Genomic DNA, 18574 nt, shown 5'->3' with positions numbered 1-18574 from the left:
TGGATTTTTAAAACTTCTTCTTCCCAACTTTTTCATTGTTTGTGTATATAAACACTAGTGATTTGTGAGCGTTGAATTTATACCCATCACTTTGCTGAATTCATTTTTTTTTTTTTAGCTCTGCAAGCTTTGTTGCATTTTTTTTCAGGATTTTTTTTGTATATAGGATCATGTTATCTGCAAATAATGAAAAGTTTTTCTTATTTTCAAATTTGGACATCTGTTATTTCTTTTTCTTGACTAATTGCTCTGGAAATAACTTCTAGTACAATGTTCAATAACAGTGTGGATAATGGGAATCTTTGTCCAGTTCCTGGATGTTAGAGGTAAAGTTTTCAGATTTTCACCATTGAGTATGATGTTAGTTGTGGGTTCTTCATATTATGTTGAGGAAGTTACCTCCTATTCCTATTTTTCTAAGTGTTTTTATCAAGAAGCGGTGCTGAATTTTGTCAAATTCCTTTTCTGCATCAATTGAGATAATCATGTGATTTTTTTCCTTTTATTCTGTTAATGTAGGGTATTACATTAAGTGATTTTTCAATATTACACCATCCTTGCCTGCCTGATATAACTCCCACTTGATCCCAATGTACAGTTCTTTTTTTTGTGCTGTGGGGTTTGGTTTGATAGTATTTGGTGAGAATTTTTGCAACTATATTTGTATGAGATATTGCTCTGTAGTGTTCTTTCCTTGTGGTGTCTTTGTCTGGCTTTGGTGTGAGTGTCCTGTTGGCCTCATAGAACGAATCAGGGAGTGTTCCCTCCTGTTCATATTTTTTTAGAAGAGCTTGTACAGGATTGGCGTTAAGTCTTCTTTAAATGTTTGATAAAATGCCTTGTGAAGACATTTGGTCCTGGGCTTTTCTTTGTTGGGAAACTTCTGATTCAATCTTTTCACATATTACTTTATTGAGATCTCTTTCTTTGTGAGTCAGTATAGCTTGTATGTTTCTAAGAATTTGTCCATTTCATCAAAGTTATCTAATTTATCAGTGTACAGTTGTTTAGAGTATTCTCTTATAGTATTTTTTTCATTTCAGTGGGGTCATTATAATGTCCCCTTTTCATTTCTGGTTTTAGATATTTGTGTCCTTTTTCATTTTTTCTTCACCAGTCTAGCTAAACCTTGTCAATTTTATGGATCTTTTCAAAGAATCATCTTTTGGTTGTTGATTCTCTCACTCTCTCTCTTTCTTTCCTCTCTATTTCATTTATCTCTGTTCCAATTATTGTAACTTCTTTCCTTCTGCTTGCTTTGAGCTTAGTTTGCTCTTTTATTTCTTCCAGTTTTTAGGTTATGTCTCTGATTTGTAAGCTTTCTTCATTTTTTAATGTAAGCATTTAGGACTACAAATTTCCTTCTCAATACTGCATTTGCTACAACCAGTTTTGGTATGTGATATTTTCATTTTCATTCTATTCATATTATTTCCTCCTCTCCCTTGTGATTTCTTCATTGACCCATTGTTCATTAATGAACACGTTGCTTAATTCCTACAAATTTTCCATTTATCCCTCTGTTATTGACTTCTAGTTTCATTCTGCTGTGGTCTGAAAAGATAAGCTATAATGTTATGGTTTAAAGTTGTATGTCCCCCAGAAAAGATGATGAACTTAAGACTAATCAATTCCTGTGGTATAGAACTACTGTGGATGGGACCTTTTGAATAGGCTATTTCAGTTGATGCATGCAGTGGATTAAAGTGGGTCTTAATCCTCTTACTGGAGTCTTTTAATTCAGAGAACAAAACCCCAGAGAAGCTGAGAGAGGAAGCGTTGAAGCTAGAAACTGGAGGCAATGAAACCCAGGACAGAAGGGAAAGACCAGCAGATGTCGCCATGTGCCTAACCATGTGACAGAGGAGCCAGTCTCTGATCTTCAACGAGAAAGCATTGCCTGTTGATGCCTTGATTTGGATGTTTTCACAGCCTAAGAAACATAAGCTTATAAGTTAATAAATCCCCATTGCAAAAGTCAACCCATTTTCTTGGCTGATATTGCATTTCTTCAGCTTTGGCAAATTAAAATGTATGGTCTATCCTGGAGAATGATCAACGTGCATTCAATTAGAATTGTGTTCTCTAATTGGGTGAAGTGTTCATCGTATGTCTGTTAGTTAGGTCTAGTTATTTTACAGTATTGTTCAGTCTTGTATTTGCTTATTAATCTTCTGTCTAGATGTTCTATCCTTTATTGAAAGTGGCTGAAGTCTCCAACTAGGTAGGGTCCTACTACTGTATAGCCATCAATTTATACTTTCAAATCTGTCCGTTTTTGCTTCATATATTTTGAGGCTCTACTGTTAGGTATATATACAATTGTTATGTCTTTTTGTTAAATTCACCCCTTTATGGATATATAATGACCACCTTTTCCCCTTATACCAGTTTTTGATTTTGAGTTATTTTATCTGATACTAGTATTGGCACCCCAGCTCTCTTTGGCTGCTACTTGGATGGTCTATTATTTTCCATCCTTTCACCCTTAACCTACTTGTATCTTTGACTTTAAGGTGTGCCTCTGTAGACAGAATATAGCTGGTTCATGCTTTTTAATCCTTCCTGCCAATGTCTGCCTTCTAACTGAAGAGTTTAATCCATTAATAGATTAATGGAAAATCCATAAACTTTGAAATGGAAAATCCATAAACTTTGCATTTAAAGTCGTTACTGATAAAGCATGATTTTCTTCTGCCTTATTTGCTATTTTTTATTTGTAATTCTTATACCTCTCCTGTCCCTCAATTCATCTGTTAATTTTTATTTATTTATTTATTTATTTTTGTTTGTTGTAACGTATTGATTGCCTTCTCATTTCTATCTGAATATATCTTTCATCTATTTTCCTTGTGGTTACCATGAGACTAAAATTAAACATTCTAAATATATAACAATCACATTTAGTTTGATAACTTCGATAGCATACACATATACTTTTCCTATTCTTCTCCACCCCCTCACTTTTTATATGCTTTTATTATTTATATCTTTGTACCTTGTACATCCAAAACCATAGATTTATCATAACTTTTATGAATTTGCATTAAAATGCACCTGTAGGAAATAAGTAGAGTTACATACCAAAAATTACAAAATAATAGTATTGGAACTTATAATTATCAAAATCACTGGGTTTATTGTATTTCGTTATTTCTTTGTGATGCTTGGAATCACTGTCCAGTGTCTTTACCTTTTAGTCTGAGGAATGGCCTTTAGCATTGCTTGTAGAGCAGGTGTAGTGGTGATGAACTCCCTCACTTTTGGTTTATATGGAAATGCCTTAATTTGTCCTGCATTTTTAAAAGAAACTCTCAACAAATTTAAATTCTTGGTTCATAGTTATAGTTGTTTTCTTCCACACTTGATGTATTTCAACCTACTACCTTCTTGCCTCCATGACTTCTGATGAGAAATTGACATCAATCTGATTGGCACTTCCTTGTAATGCTGCTTTTCTCTTGTGGCTTTCAGAACTCTCTCCTCCTGTGATTTTGACAGTTTGATCAATATGTAATGGAGTGTGTTTTCCTTCATGTTTATTCTGTGGTGTTGTCTGGGTTTCTAGATGTGATATTCACATATTGTGCTAAGTTTGGAAAGTTCTCTAACCCTATTTCTTTGAATATTCCTTCTGCCCCTTTCTCTCTCTCTTCTTTTGGAACTCCCATAATGCATATACTTGTTGGTTTGATGTCCCAGAGGGCTTTTAGGCTGTTTTCACTTTTTGTAATTCTTTTTTCTTTCTTATCCTCATTCTGACTCATTTAAACTGTCTTGTCTTCCAGTTTGCTGATTATTTATTCTGCCTGCTCCAATCTGCTTTTGAAACTCTCTTGGAAATTTTTCATTTCACTTATTGTAATTGTCAATTCCATCAGTTCTATTTGGTTCCTCTTTAAACATTTCTATCTTTTTACTAAATTTCTCACATTATTCATTGTAGTGGTTTGAACCTGCAAACCCTGAAATACATTTTCTAAATCTAATCCATTTCTGTGGTATGAATCCATTGTAAGTGGGACCTTATGATGAGGTTACTTCAATTAAGGTGGCCATGGCCCTGTTCAGTCAGAATGTGTCTTAATCCAATTACTGGTGAGCTTCATGGGTGAGATAAATTATGAGATAAGACATGGCAGCAAGAAACTGAAATAAATTAAACCCAAAAGAAAAGGGAGAGATCAGCAGATGCCACCACGTGACAGAGAAGCCAGGGATCTCTGGCAGCCAGCCCCAGGATGCTGGTCTTTAAGAGGAAAGCATCTCCTTGATGATGCCTTAATTTGTACTTTCTTTTAGCCTCAAAACCAATGCCAGAGACCTAAAGGGAGGACAGGCCTGGTCCAAACTACCCTGCATAGGGGATCATGAAGGTTCCAGGAGCTTTTTCCTGAGCTCTTCAAAGCTTCATTTTTTTGACCTACCTAACAATTGCAGGCCTTGAATTGATCAGCAATCAGCTGTGACCATTCCTGATCTTGGGAGAGTAGATTTTTGCATCCCTTTCTATCACCAGCAAGCTAGCCATGGACTTTACCCCACCATGGCTTACCATGAGAATGGGGAATGAACATTGGCAACTGACACACAGAGAGAACAATTTATTAGTCTTTACTGTACTTTTACCAGCCTTTTCCTCCTGCCCTTCCTTAAATTCTATACAGAGTTCTGCTGGTCTCTGGAGTTACAAAATAGTTGTTTCTGACAGTTCCTGCCTGTTTAATAGTTGTTCTGATGGAGATACTTAATTGTGTAGCTTCCTACTACACCATCTTCCCAAACCTATTTAATTTTGAATGCAAAGTGCTATGGATATTTGAGACTTTTGTCTGTTTCAAATCACCTTTACAAAACTTCCTAAATTGATCATTTCTGATGGGAAATTCTGGTTTCAACTGCCATCCATTACTATATGAGACATATTGTGCCTACTGCCTGTAATGATTCCTGAGTTGTGCTATCAAAGGCAAGGTATTACTCTGCAAAGTTTATGATAATAGTCTTGCTGAAACAAGCAAGTACCTTTTCTTACATTAATGCTCTATTTAAACAACAAGTAGCTGGCCTCTGACTCTGCTTCATCCCTTTATGTATGTCTGGGCAATTGGGCTTGCATTCTGGTGAATATTTTTAGGCTCCTTCAAGCATCCAGAACACCATTCAATGTAACATCATCCTGACAACCCTTTTTAGATAGCTACACCTGATGCTTTCTCTGAGTGCTTTGTATAAGCAATGTTTATAATTTCCTCTTCTAATAGAGTCATAAAAAATCTGATGTGCCTTTTCAGAAGAGAACTCTGCTATAAAATGGGAAAATTGAAGTAAATTAAGCCAGGGAGCTTTTCAAGCCATCAAGTAAAATGTTGTACACCACCATGACATTTCAACCCACAACTTGGTGCTGAAGCTTATCAACTGACCTGATGAGCTGTGTCTGCATAAAAGTAAGGGGTATCAAACTAGGCAAATACTTTTGTAAGCTGCTTGACTTTTCATAGTCTATTTTTCTGAGCACCTAATCAGGGCATTTATGTCCTGTGGTTAGAGGAAAAATGGAAATATCAATGGAGAACAATTGGTTATTACAATTTGCTCAGTGTTAAGCAGGGTAGCTTGCAGGGATTTTAAGCTTCACTCATCCATGCATTCATAAAAGCCTCATCCTTTACCAAACTCATTTATAACTGGAAGTTCTTTGCAATTAAACAGCCAATAGATTTTTTTTTTCATGTGGTTGTGGAAAGAAGGATTAAGCGAAATGGGTAATTGGAAAATATTATAATGCATAAACTAATTGCTAATGAAATTAAATTACTATGCTGAAATAATGACTAACAAGTTTATTTTTGTCTTTGTTTTGTTGTAGCGACAGGTAGCCCTCAGTGATGGAGATACAGTAAGCTTTTGCTCCTTTATTCTTCTCACTCTTTTGACTTTCACACAACAGTGGAAAGGAGTGAGAGGCGGCGGGGATTTGATATTGAGCAATATACCCCACACATAATACTCAATTCTTAATTCGTGTTCCTGTGGGTGTGAACCAATGTATAAAAAGGACTTTTGGAGATATTATTATTAATTAAGGTGTGGATTCATTTTTGAATAGGATCTTTGAAGATTCTGTTTAGATGAGGCCAAATTTAATCAAAATTGGCCATAATTCATATGACGAGTCTTTATAAGCAAAGGAAATTCAGATGCAGTTAGTAAGTAGAAGTCAGTGAAAGACCCCGGAGGAGAATAAGGAGACAGATTGCCATGTTAGGAGGCAGTTATGCAAGCCAAGGAATCCCAAGGATTCCTTGCACCAGAATGCTGCATACCTAATGAGAAATCATGGTTGTATTGAGACCTTTGGACTTCTCCAAAACAGTAAGAGAATAAAATTCCAGTTATTTAAGCTCATCCTTGTTATTTATCATAGCAGCCCTGGCAAATTGAGACAGAGGTAAAGGGATCTGTTAGTTTTTTAACCATATAGCGATTTTGTACTCTTTGAATTTAGAAAAAAACTTATCCCTTTCTCCTGTGTGAAACATATTTTTGATGATGAATCCTAACTTTGTATGATTGACTTTGATTTCCTTAGTCTATAAATTCATATTTCTAGTTGCCTGTTAAGATGCTTATTTGGATTTCTAATACTCCTCTCAAACTTAACATGTCCAAAGCTCAATTTTCTTCTAAAACTTCTTTCAATTATAAGAAATCATCTTTCCAATTATTAAGGTTCAAATCTTTGGAGTCATTCTTGATATCTTTTTTCTTTTTATATTATACCTCTTGTTTGTTTGGACATACTGTTGACTCTACCTTAAATATACATCCAGAATTCACCACTTCCACTGTTACTAGTAGAGTCCAACTCGATATCATCCCTTATTCAGATTGCGTAGTCTCTTATCTCCCCATTTACACTCTTTACCCTTTGTTCTATTCTCAATGAGTGGCCACTGTGATCTTGGCTTAAAACCCTAAAATGACTCCTCCTTTTACTCACAAAAAAGCCAAAGCTTTTCTAATGGTTTACAAGATCCTGTGTAATGTGATCCCCATTATCTCTCTGATTTCATTTCTGATAAGTTAACAACAGCCACATTGATCTTCTTCTTGTTCTTTAAATATGCCAAGCATTTTTTTTTACCTTCTGTGCCTTTGTACTGACTGTTTTCTGTAGGAAGAGCCTGGTCTGTCCTCAGCACTTCCATATATCTGTAGCTTGCTTCATTTCCGTTATATCTTTGCTCAAGTTGTTACTTTCTCAATGATGCCTTTATCCTGGAGTTCCTGATCCCTCCTAGTCTCACCATTTTATATTTACTGTCTCCCTAGAATATAAGTTCTATGAGGGCAATGATTTTTATTTATATCATGTGCTGATGTATCCCCTGAACTTAAAACAGTGCTTAACATTATCTAGAATACAATAAATATTTGTGAATTGACTTTAGTGATGTGTTTTCATTAAAAATATTGCCATTGCTAGGGACCTCTTGTCAATAATTCCCTTGATCTGAGCAGATGCATTTAAGTTTTCTGGATTGTAACTAGTGATTCCTTCCCCTACCCTTGCAATCCCAGTGTCCACTCCAGCTTCTTGCTGTTGGGATGCTTCAGTCCCTCTATGTAGCCCTATGTAACCAAAATGACCTCAAGTGACTCATCTGATACATAGAAAAAAACATTTCTGGCCCAACAAATTGGAAATGCAGGTCAAATGCACTCAGACCTGCAAATCTAGCCTGCTTTGCATCCTTATATCTGCATCAGATCTAATTACCTGGGCAGTTGAAAAAAACATAATTTAGGTTTCTTGGTGGTACCATGGAACCCCCCTTAGTATTCCTGAGGTAAGGTGGGTAGCATTCTACTTCCCTTCTTACCTTTGGGGGTAGAAACACACAACATGTAACAACTTTCTTTAAAAAAATAACTTCATGAATTCTCTTCACTGTCCAATATGGTTGCCTTTATTTAGCTTTATTAAGGTATAATTTATATACAATGCAATTCAAGGATGTTAATTATAGTATTTGATGAGTTTTGTCAAATGCATAATAATTGAACAATTTACCTCTGTGACCCATGGACGTCATTGAAATAGAATTTTTCTCCATTTTTGAATTTTCCTCATTTTAAAAGGGGTGAAATAAATTCTAAAATCCTCACAGGGTTTGTGATGGAAATTCAGTGAGATATGGACATAATTACCTAGTATAGGAACTGATACTTATTAGCTCCTTGACTAATATTAGTTCCACATTTGTCCTCTTACTGATGACAGAGATGAGGTTTTATTTATTTTTGCATTCCTCAGCAAGTAATAGGGGGCAGAGCACATAGATGATGCTGAGTAAATGTTTGTAGAATGAACAAAAAGAGAGGTATAAGTCAAGTGCTATAGACACACAGAAGAGAAAGCAATTAATTATAAATTCATTAATATCATTGTATTTCCTTTTCTTCATCTCTGTAGTTAACAAGAAAGTTTCTGACATTAACTTAGTTCTCAATAAAATTTCCCTGCTAGAAAGAGAATACACTGTCCATTTGGTTTGAGGATGTCATATTGATTCATTCAGAAAATATGAATGAACCTCTCCCGTGTGCTTTGATGGTATGTTAGGCACTTCAGATTTAGTGGTGAAAGGGAAAAACTTGATTAGTTTCCTCCTTCCCAGAATGTGATGTCCATTGTGAAAAATGCATGAAACAAATAACTGCGTGAATAATAATTTAAATACAATGTTAAGTGCTATAAAGGAAAAATACAAGACCCTGTGAAAGCATACAATTGTCTGGTGCTCAATAAATGAACACAAGATTCAGACAATAGACTAAAGGTCAAATCTAAGTCTCAGAGTTAAGTCAAGCCCTAAATGCAAAGCTCAGAGTTGCTACAGATTAATTGTGTTCAAGATATTTAACCTTGCTAAATCCTACTTCTCTCATCTGTAAAATCATTTTTGTGAAGATTAAGTGAGATAAGGCAAGTGAAGTACTGGGTACATAGGAAATCTTCAATGATTGGTAGTTGTTTTTTGTTTTTTGTTTTCCCAAACAAGACTTGTAAGAGTGTTATAGATTAGCATATGTTCAATAGACATGGTTAAATGTTTTGGGCACTACGAACACTTTCTCAGCAGATAATTGTATGACTTTCTGTCTCATCTTCTTTAGGTTTCTGTTCAAAAGTCACTCTCAGTGAGGGCATCACTGACCATTCTATTTAAATTGCAATTGCCACCCTGACTCCCTACTTGCTATAGCCTTATTATCTGCTGTTGTTTTACTTCATAATACTTATCATCATCTATATTTTGCTTATTAATTGTTTATGTCTGTTTTCCCACTAAAATGTAAGTTTCATGAGATTATTGATCTTTGTCTATTTTTTGGTTCACTTTACTTTCTGCATGACCTCAAACAATACTTGACACATGGTGACATTCAATATATATTAAGCATAGCAATTAAATTTATTGATCACTTTTTATATGCCAGGAACTTCTTAAAGTGTTTTTCACGTATTCTTGCATTAGAAATGGAGGTAAGGATATTAAAAACATTTTAGAGCAAACACAGATTCAGCACAAGCTTTGCTGTTAGATATGAGTAACATACATGCTCAAAAGCTGTGCTAAACTTCCATATCCCAGAGTGTTTCTGTTGTTGTAGTTTCATAGAACTCCATAGGTTCTCCAGTCCTACCTCTAGAATATGGTGTTTACTCCATATAACATGGTTTTCCATGTTTGCCAAGGTATTTCTTAATGTGTTTGGGAGAGAAAGTTTGCAAAGAGGAATACAATTCTGGGTTCACATATACCCTTATATGTAATTTGTCAGCTTAGCCTACATGACCCCGAAAGTGTGGAGAAAGTATGCACAGTTTTCTTAAGTTACTTAAGATAGTAATCTTTTGTACTTTTCAGCCTCCTCATTAATACAAATATCTTCTGCTTTTAAACTAGTAATAACTCCCCAACATATAACCACTCTTTCTTGCTAATCAGCACATGTTATTTTACCTCTACTTTCCCAAACATTGTATTGAATTCTCACTTATTTGAGTCTCTAAAGGTTTAAATGAAGCAAGATTCTCCATCAGATTATGAGGTATGTGAATTTATCTCAATAAAACTGCTTAAAAAAAAGATTCTCTGTCTTCCTAGTTATCTTGGGCTTCAAATTCCCCTAGTTTACCATGGTGATTTGAAGCTGTCATGTGCTCCCAAAAAGGTTATGCCCTTTTAATCCATTCCTGTGGGTGTAGGTTTGTTGTAGGTGGGACTTTTTGATTAAGTTATTTTACTTGAGATGTGACCTGCCTCACTCAGGATGGGTCAAAATCCCCTTACTGGAGTCCTTTTTTATAAGAGATGAAATTGAGAAAGTTCAGAGACCATCAGACTGGTCAGCACCAACTGCATGGACTTGCCCTCATTTGGCTGAGAAATATGGACAACCCAACAGTCAAAGCAGTATCTTAATACAAACCAAGCAACAATTAAATCCTAGACAAGAGATAGAAATTGGCCTCCAGAATATACCCATCAAGATAATCAGTTGACCAGATATCAGCAAAAAATCACAAGGCATACTAAAACTCAAGAAGAAATGGCCCAGTAAATGAAACAGATCAAAAAATTGTAAGAAATATAGAATCTGGTCCAAGATGTGCAGACAAGTCTCCTGAATCAATTCATAGAAATGAAAGAAAATGTGTATAAATACATAAAGGATATTAAGAAGACACTAGAAGAGCATAAAGAAGAATTTGAAAGAATACATTAAAAAATAGCAGACATTATGGAAATAAAACACACCATAGGTGAAATAAGAAGTATACTGGAGACAGACAGCAGTAGATTTAAAGAGGCAGAAGAAAGAATCAGTGAGCTAGAAGACAGATCAACTGAATTTGAACAGATGAAAGAACAAATGGAGAAAAAAGTGGAAACATTTGAGCAGAGTCTCAAGAAAATGATTGAAAGTACTAAGTGCCCAAACATACAGATCATGTTTTCACAGAAGGAGAAGAGAAGAGAAAAGAGCCAAGGAGAATATTCAGGGAAATAATGGCTGAAAATTTCCCAGTCCTTAAAAAAAGACATAAATATGCAAGTCCAAGAAGCCCAGTAAACTCCAAACAGAATAATTCCAAATTGACCCACTCCAAGATACATAGTAATCAGATGTCAAATGTCAACGTGAAGGAGAAAATTCTGAAAGCAGCAAGAGAAAAGTGATTCATCACATGCAAGGGAAGTCAAATAAGGCTTCACATCAAACACCATGGAGGTAAGAAGGCAGCAGTATTGAAAGGGAAATTTATACTCCTAATTGTCTACAGTAAAAAAGGAAGAAAGAGCTAAAACTAATGCCCTAATTGAACAACTGGAGAATCTGGAGAAAGAATAGCAAACTAATCCCAAAGCAAGCAGAAGAAAGGAATAACAAAAATTGGAGTGGAAATTAATGAAATGGAAGGTAAAAAAACAATAGAGAAAATTGATAAAACCAAAAATTATTTTTTTAAAAGATCAATAAAATCAACAAGCCCTTACCGACTGACAAAGACAAAAAGAGAAAAACTAAAAATAAATAAAATCAAGCCCTTAGCTAGACTTACAAAAACAAAAAGAGAAAAACTAAAAATTAATAAAATCAGAAACAAAATGGGGGGTATTACCATGGACCCCAAGGAAATAAAAAAGATCATATGTGGTTATTATGACCAACTGTATGCCAACAAGCCAGACAACTTAGATGAAATAAACAATTTCCTAGAAATTCATAAACAGTCTACACTGACTCAAGAAGAAATAGAAGACCTCAACAAACAAGCCAATCACAAGTAAAGAGAATGAATCAGTCATCAAAAACATACAAATAAAGAAAAGCCAAGGACTGGATGGCTTCACAGGCGAGTCTTACCACACATTCCAAGAAGAATTAATACCCTTCCTTCTCAAACTCTTCTAAAAAAGTTGAAGAAGAGCAAAAGCTACCTAACTCATTCAATGAAGCCAATATCACCCTAATACCAAAGTTTAGGTATAACTTAGGATATATGTAGATAAAAATACTACAAAAAGGAAAACTTCAGATGAATCTCTCTAATGAATATAGATGCAAAATTCCTCAACAAAATTCTTGGAAATAGAATTCAACAGCATATTAAAAGAATTATACACCTGGACCAAGTGGGCTTTATTCCAGGAATGCAGGGTGGCTCAATATAAGAAATAATACACCACATTAATAAATTTTAAAAAAATCACATGATCATATCAATTGACACAGAAAAGGCATTTGACAAAATTCAGCATTCTTTCATGATAAAAACACTTCAAATGGTTGGAATCACAGGAAACTTCCTCGACACGATAAAGGGCATATATGAAAAACCCACAGCTAACATCATACTCAGTGCTGAGAAGCTGAAAGCATTCCAAGAGTGGGAACAAGACAAAGATGCCTACTGTCACTGCTACTATACAACATTGTGCTAGAAGTTCTTGCTAGAGCAATTAAGCAAGAAAGAGAAATAAAAGCCATCCAAATTGGAAAGGAATTCTGTTTCAGATGACATGTTCCCATATTTAGAAAACTCAGAAGAACTGACAACAAAGCTACTTTAGTTAATAAGCAAGTTCAGCAAAGTGGCAGGATACAAGATCAACATGAAAAATCAGTGATGTTTCTATACATTAGCAATGTGATACTTGTGGAAGTAATCAGGAAAACATTTCCATTTAGCATAGCACTTAAAAGAATAAAATATCGGCGGGCCGCGGTGGCTCAGCGGGCAAAGTGCTTGCCTGCTATGCCGGAGGACCTCGGTTCGATTCCCGGCCCCAGCCCATGTAACAAAAACGGAGAAACAGAATACAATAAAAACAAGAAAATGTTTAAAAATGTTTCCCTTTCTTCCTTCCTTCCTTCCTTCTATCCTTCCTTCCTTCTCTCTGTCTTTAAAAAAAAAAAAAAAAAAAAAAAAAAAAAGAATAAAATATCTAGAAATAAATTTAACCAAGGATGTAAAGGACTTGTACACAGAAAACTGCAAAAGCATTGCTAAAAGAAATTTAAAAAGACCTGAATAAATTGATGGACTTCCGTGTTTATGGATGGGAAGCCTAAATGTTGTTAAAATGTCAAATTTACCCAGATTAATCTACAGATTCAGTACAATCCATTCAAAATTCCAAAAGCCTACTTTGCAGAAATGGAAAAGCAAATTATCAATTTTATGGGGGTAGGGCCCTTGAATAGCCAAATCATCTTGAAAATGAAGAATGAAGTGGGAGGTATCACATGTCCTGACTTTAAAGCATTGAAACAGCATGATACTGGCATAATGATAGATATATTGATCAAAAATAAACCCTCAGATCTATGGTTAATTCATTTTTGACAATGCTTCCAAATCCACTCAACTGGGAAGGAACAGTCTCTTCAATAACTAGATATCCATAACCTGAAGACTGAAAGAGGACCCCCCCATCTCATACCCTATACAAAAATTAACTCAAAATTTATAAAAGACCTAAATATGAGGACCAGTACCATCAAACTGCTAGAAGAAAATGTAAGGAATCATTTTCAAGATCTAGTAGTAGATAGTAATTTCGTAGACTTACATCAAAAGCACAAACAATGAAAGAAAACATAGATAAATGGGAACTCCTCAAATTCAAATACTTCAGTGCTTCAAAGGACTTTGTAAAAAGGGTTAGAGGGCAACCGACTCAATTGGAGAAATACTTAGAAACTACATATCTGATAAGGGTTTGATATCCAAAATATATAAAGGAATCCTACAAGTCAACCATAAAAAAACAACAATTAAAAAATGGACAAAAGACATGTATAGACATTTTTCCAAAAAGGAAGTGCAAATGGCTAAAAAGCACCAGAAAATATGCTAAGCTTCACAAACTATTAGGGAAATGCAAGTCAAAACCACAATGAGGTATCAATTCACACTTACTAGAATTGCCACCATTACACAAACAGAAAACTGCAGATGTTGCAGAGGATGTGGAAAAATTGGAACACTTATTCATTGCTGGTGGGAATATAAAATGTTACAGCCACTGTGGAGGATGATTGGATAGTTCCTCAGGAAGTTAATAGAGTTCCCTTATGACCAAGCAATTCTGCTACTTGGGATATTACCCATAAGACCTGAAATCATGGACATGAACAGACATTTGCACACCAATGTTCAAAGCAGCATTATTCACAATTGGAAAAAAGATGGAAACATCCTAAGTGTCCATCAACAGATAAAAGGATAAAAAAATGTGTGCATAAATATGAACACACACAAGCAATGGAATATTATTCAGCAGTAAGAAAGAGTGAAGTTCTGATGCACATGACAACATGGATGAAACTTGCAGACATTATAATAATTAAAATAAGTCAGATACAAAAGGACAAATATCATATTTTCTCACTCATATGAGCTAATTATAATATGTAAACCCATAGACATAAAATATAAAATATAGGTTACCAGGATATAGAATGAGGCTAAATAACGGGAAGTGGTTACTTAATATGTGCAAATGTTTAACTAGGTTGAACTTAAACATTTGGGAATGGACAGAGGTGATGGTAGCATGTTATTGTGAGAATAATTAACAGTGCTGAGTGGTGTGTGAGTGTGGTTGAAAGGGGAAGTTTACAGTCATGTATGTCACCAGAAGGAAAGTTGGAGGTTAAAACATGGGAATGTATAACATAGTGAATCTTGTGGTGAGCAATGACTGTGATTAACTCTACAAATATATAAAAGTTATTTCATGAACTACAGCAAATGTACAACACTGTTACAAAGGAGTTAATGATAGCAGGATATCTGGGGAAAATTGCCAACTATGGACTATAGTTAACAGTGATATTTTAACATTCTTTCATTAACAGTAACAAATATACCACATCAATTCTATGGGTCAATAATAGGGGGAGATAAGGAGTAAGGGAGGATTAAGTGTTTTCTTTTTTCTTTCTCTTTCATTTCTGGAGTAATCAAAATGTTCTAAATTTAATCATGGGGATGTATACACAACTATATGATAATACTGTTAGCCAGTGATTGTATACTTCAGATGGTTTCTATGGTGTGAGAATATATCTCAGTAAAGTTACATTAAAAAAGTGGGGTATGAGAGTAGTTCAGTGGTAGAATTCTCACCTGCCATGCAGGAGACTGAGGTTTGATTCCCAACCCATGCACTTCCCAAAACAAACAAAAAAACAAGCAAACAAGAAATTCTACAAATGGTGCTGTAATAACGGGGTACTCACATGGAAATAGAATGAAATGTGACCCCGCCATACAGCATACAAAAAAAAATTACATTAAAAAAGCAATCAGAAGATTATATGAATATAATAGAAATGGCCTTCAACAACTTTTGTCTCCCAATTATCACCAGACATAAGTATTAAGAATTTATTTTATGTATCGCTAGGAATGTTCTGAACATACACTAGCATAGGTATGTGTGCATATGTATGTGTATTTATGTTTACAAAAATGGAATAAAATTGCAACTACTGTTTTACCTTATAACTCAGACATCTTTTCAGATCAGTATATATATCTATCTTATTAAATTATTTTGTTCTTTTGGGTCTTGGATGCACTAAGTAAACCATATTCCTCAGTATATGACACATAATTATTTTTTATCCTCTTTTATCTTATTTTTTAAATCTTTTGTCCATTATACTTGATCCTCACTTCCACTCCTTACTCCCAACACCACTCCCCACATCCACTTCAGTGTTATATATATATATTTTTCTTTAGTCACTCCGTTGCTTTGAAAATCTCTCTTCTTTGCTGTGTACATCTCTAATGCATTATTTTTGACAACTGCTTACTATTCTATAGACTATATTTTATTTAAAAATCAGAGGATTGCTTAGTATTCCAAATTTGTGGTTTAATCCTTTTAGGTTGAAAACTATTAAGGAAGCAGACACAGTACAGGAGAAAGTTAGCTCTAAGGAGATAAATACCACTTGGGTGGCAGAATCTTTGGAGCTGCCATATTATAAATAAGCTTTGCCATTGTCTAAGCTCAATTCAAAGAAAACACAATTTTGTAAATCAATAATTCCTCCTGAGTGACATCATCAATGTTCCTTTAAAAGTCTTCCCTCAGAATCAGACAATAAAAGCCAAATCCCAATTGCTTAGAACTCTGGAGGATGATACAGACTAGAGAAGGCTCCATAAGTGCTGAATTGAAGAAAAAGAAAAATTGCTACCAAAGCAAGTAGAAGTGAGAGAAGGATTGGAGACCATGGCAGAACTGTGGAGATGAAATGCACATACAACATCAAATTTCTGTTGGCTGGATGACCTAAATGCAAAATGAACTGTTCTGTAGTGACTCACCTTTTCTATATTGACCCCATTTGGCTCCCTGGGGTGAGATATCTTAATGGGGAAGAAACTGGAGACAAAAAAGCATAACACAGACATCTTAACCAGCAGAACCAAGGAGTAGGGCAAGCAGAGGAGGCAGGATGTGTAGAGGGCAAGCCTAGGAGCTGGGATCAAGCATAGTAGATTTGTATCCCAGATCACTACTATCCAGTCCTGTAAATTTTGAGGGAGGAACTTAATCTCACCTTCCGAGGGGATTAAACGAGACAAAATACAAATAGCGCTTTTAAACTGTTCATCTCCGCCATAGTTGTCAGGGTTGTCTCTTACTGATATAAATTGCCAAGGAAAAAGTTGCAACTGGGAAACGTTAAAATAAGGGCTCTTTAGTACTCGGCCCTACCCCCCACAGGAGATAATAACAGAGGTGAATAAACCATCCATAAAATCCCAGCACACTCTCAGTAAAAAAAAAAAGCATAACAAAAGAAAATTTTAAAAAAGCGGGAGAATGTTAAACTGAATTGCTGTAAGGTAGAATGGGTCCCAGAATTGAAAATGTAAGGAAGATAGGTAGTGAGTGAGGGAGAGAATTTAGGCAAATCCTAGGAGCTAGAAAGTTTTCCTCAAAAACAAATGGAACAGAACAGAATGACCAGAGAAGGAACAGAGAAAGGACACTTTCTCTTGGAGGTGAAATAATTGCACAAAAAGTACAGTCTTAAAAACTGCACTGCATATCCAGGGCAAGAATCAGATGAAGAAGAGCTGGGAAAATCTGAACACTTAAACATGGGCTACTCTACAGGTCTACAATTAGTTGAATCAAGCATCAAAGGAAAACCTTAAAACAAAGACAACCAAAAATAAAACCTTAGACAAGAGTAACAAATTGACCTTCATGGTTAACTCAAGATAATCAGATGTCTAGACATCAGTAAAAAATTACAAGTGATACTAAGAAACAGGAAACTGTGGCTCAGTCAAGGGAACAAATTAAAACTTTCAGAGGAGAGCCATAATTTGGAACAACTAATCAAAGAAGTTCAAACGAATCCCCTAAATCAAGGAGTTAGAGGAAAATATGGTTAAAGAGAAAAGTATGTTAAGAAGACAATGTGTATTCATAAAGAAGAATTTGGAAGTATAAAAAGAAACATAAAAGAAATTATGGAATGAAAAGCACAATAACAGAGATTTAAAGTACACCAAAAGCATACAACAGCAGATTTAAACAGACAGAGGAAAGAATCAGAGAACTAGAAAACAATTGAATCATATAGACTGAAGAAAAGATAGAGAAAAGAATAGAAAAAATTGAACAGTGTCTCAGGGATTTGGATGACAGCATATAGTGCAAAAACATATGCCTCATGGGTGTCCAGAAGGGGAAGGGAAGGGAGAAGGGACAGGAAGAATATTTGAAGAAATAATAAAGGAAAATGTCCCATCTCCTGTGAAAGATAAAAGTATGCTTGTCCAAAATTGCAGCTTACTCCCAATAGAATAAGTTTTAATAGACCTATTCAAAGAACCATACTAATCATAATATCAAAGTCCAAAGATAAAGAGAGAATTTTGAAAACAGCTGAAGAAAACTGCTTCATCACATACACTGATCTTCAATAAAACTAGGTGCCAATTTCTTATCAGGAACCGAAGAGACAAGAAGGCTGTGGTATAATATATGTAAGTTACTAAAAGAGAAAAACTGCCAGCCCCAAATCCTTTATCTGGCAGTACTGTACTTAAAAAATGAGGGGGTGCTTAAAATATTCACAGATAAACACAGAGAGTTCATAAAAAAAAAAAAAAAAAAAAAAAAAGACCTACTCTCCAGGTATTATTAAAAGGCATTCTACAAGTTGAAAGAAGACAAGAGAGACTGGCTTGGAAGTACTATGAAGAAATGAAGATCTTCATTAAGAGTAACTAAAAGGGTAAATGCAAAACCCGAGAGTACTGTATCCTGAATATACACCAATACTCTTTAATTCCTATAAGATTCAGAATACAATGGAACAAAGAAAAGGCATACATGCATAATATAAAGTGGTAAAATGAGATAAAAACAACATAAAGAGGGGAAAAGGAGGGAGCAGTGAATGTGTATGCTACTGAAATGAAGTTGCTATCCTTTCAAATTAGTAA

At 35.0% G+C, this 18574-nt stretch overlaps 1 long non-coding RNA gene across 2 annotated transcripts in view; it reads left to right on the top strand.

Annotated features, from left to right (window-relative positions):
• Window positions 1-18574, top strand: part of LOC143644784 (uncharacterized) — a 136670-nt gene that overhangs the window by 67782 nt on the left and 50314 nt on the right. The window lies entirely within an intron of this gene.

This window comes from Tamandua tetradactyla, chromosome 8 (genome assembly GCF_023851605.1).
Source record: "Tamandua tetradactyla isolate mTamTet1 chromosome 8, mTamTet1.pri, whole genome shotgun sequence".
NCBI lineage: Eukaryota > Metazoa > Chordata > Mammalia > Pilosa > Myrmecophagidae > Tamandua > Tamandua tetradactyla.
This window is presented reverse-complemented; position numbering and strand designations above follow the sequence as displayed.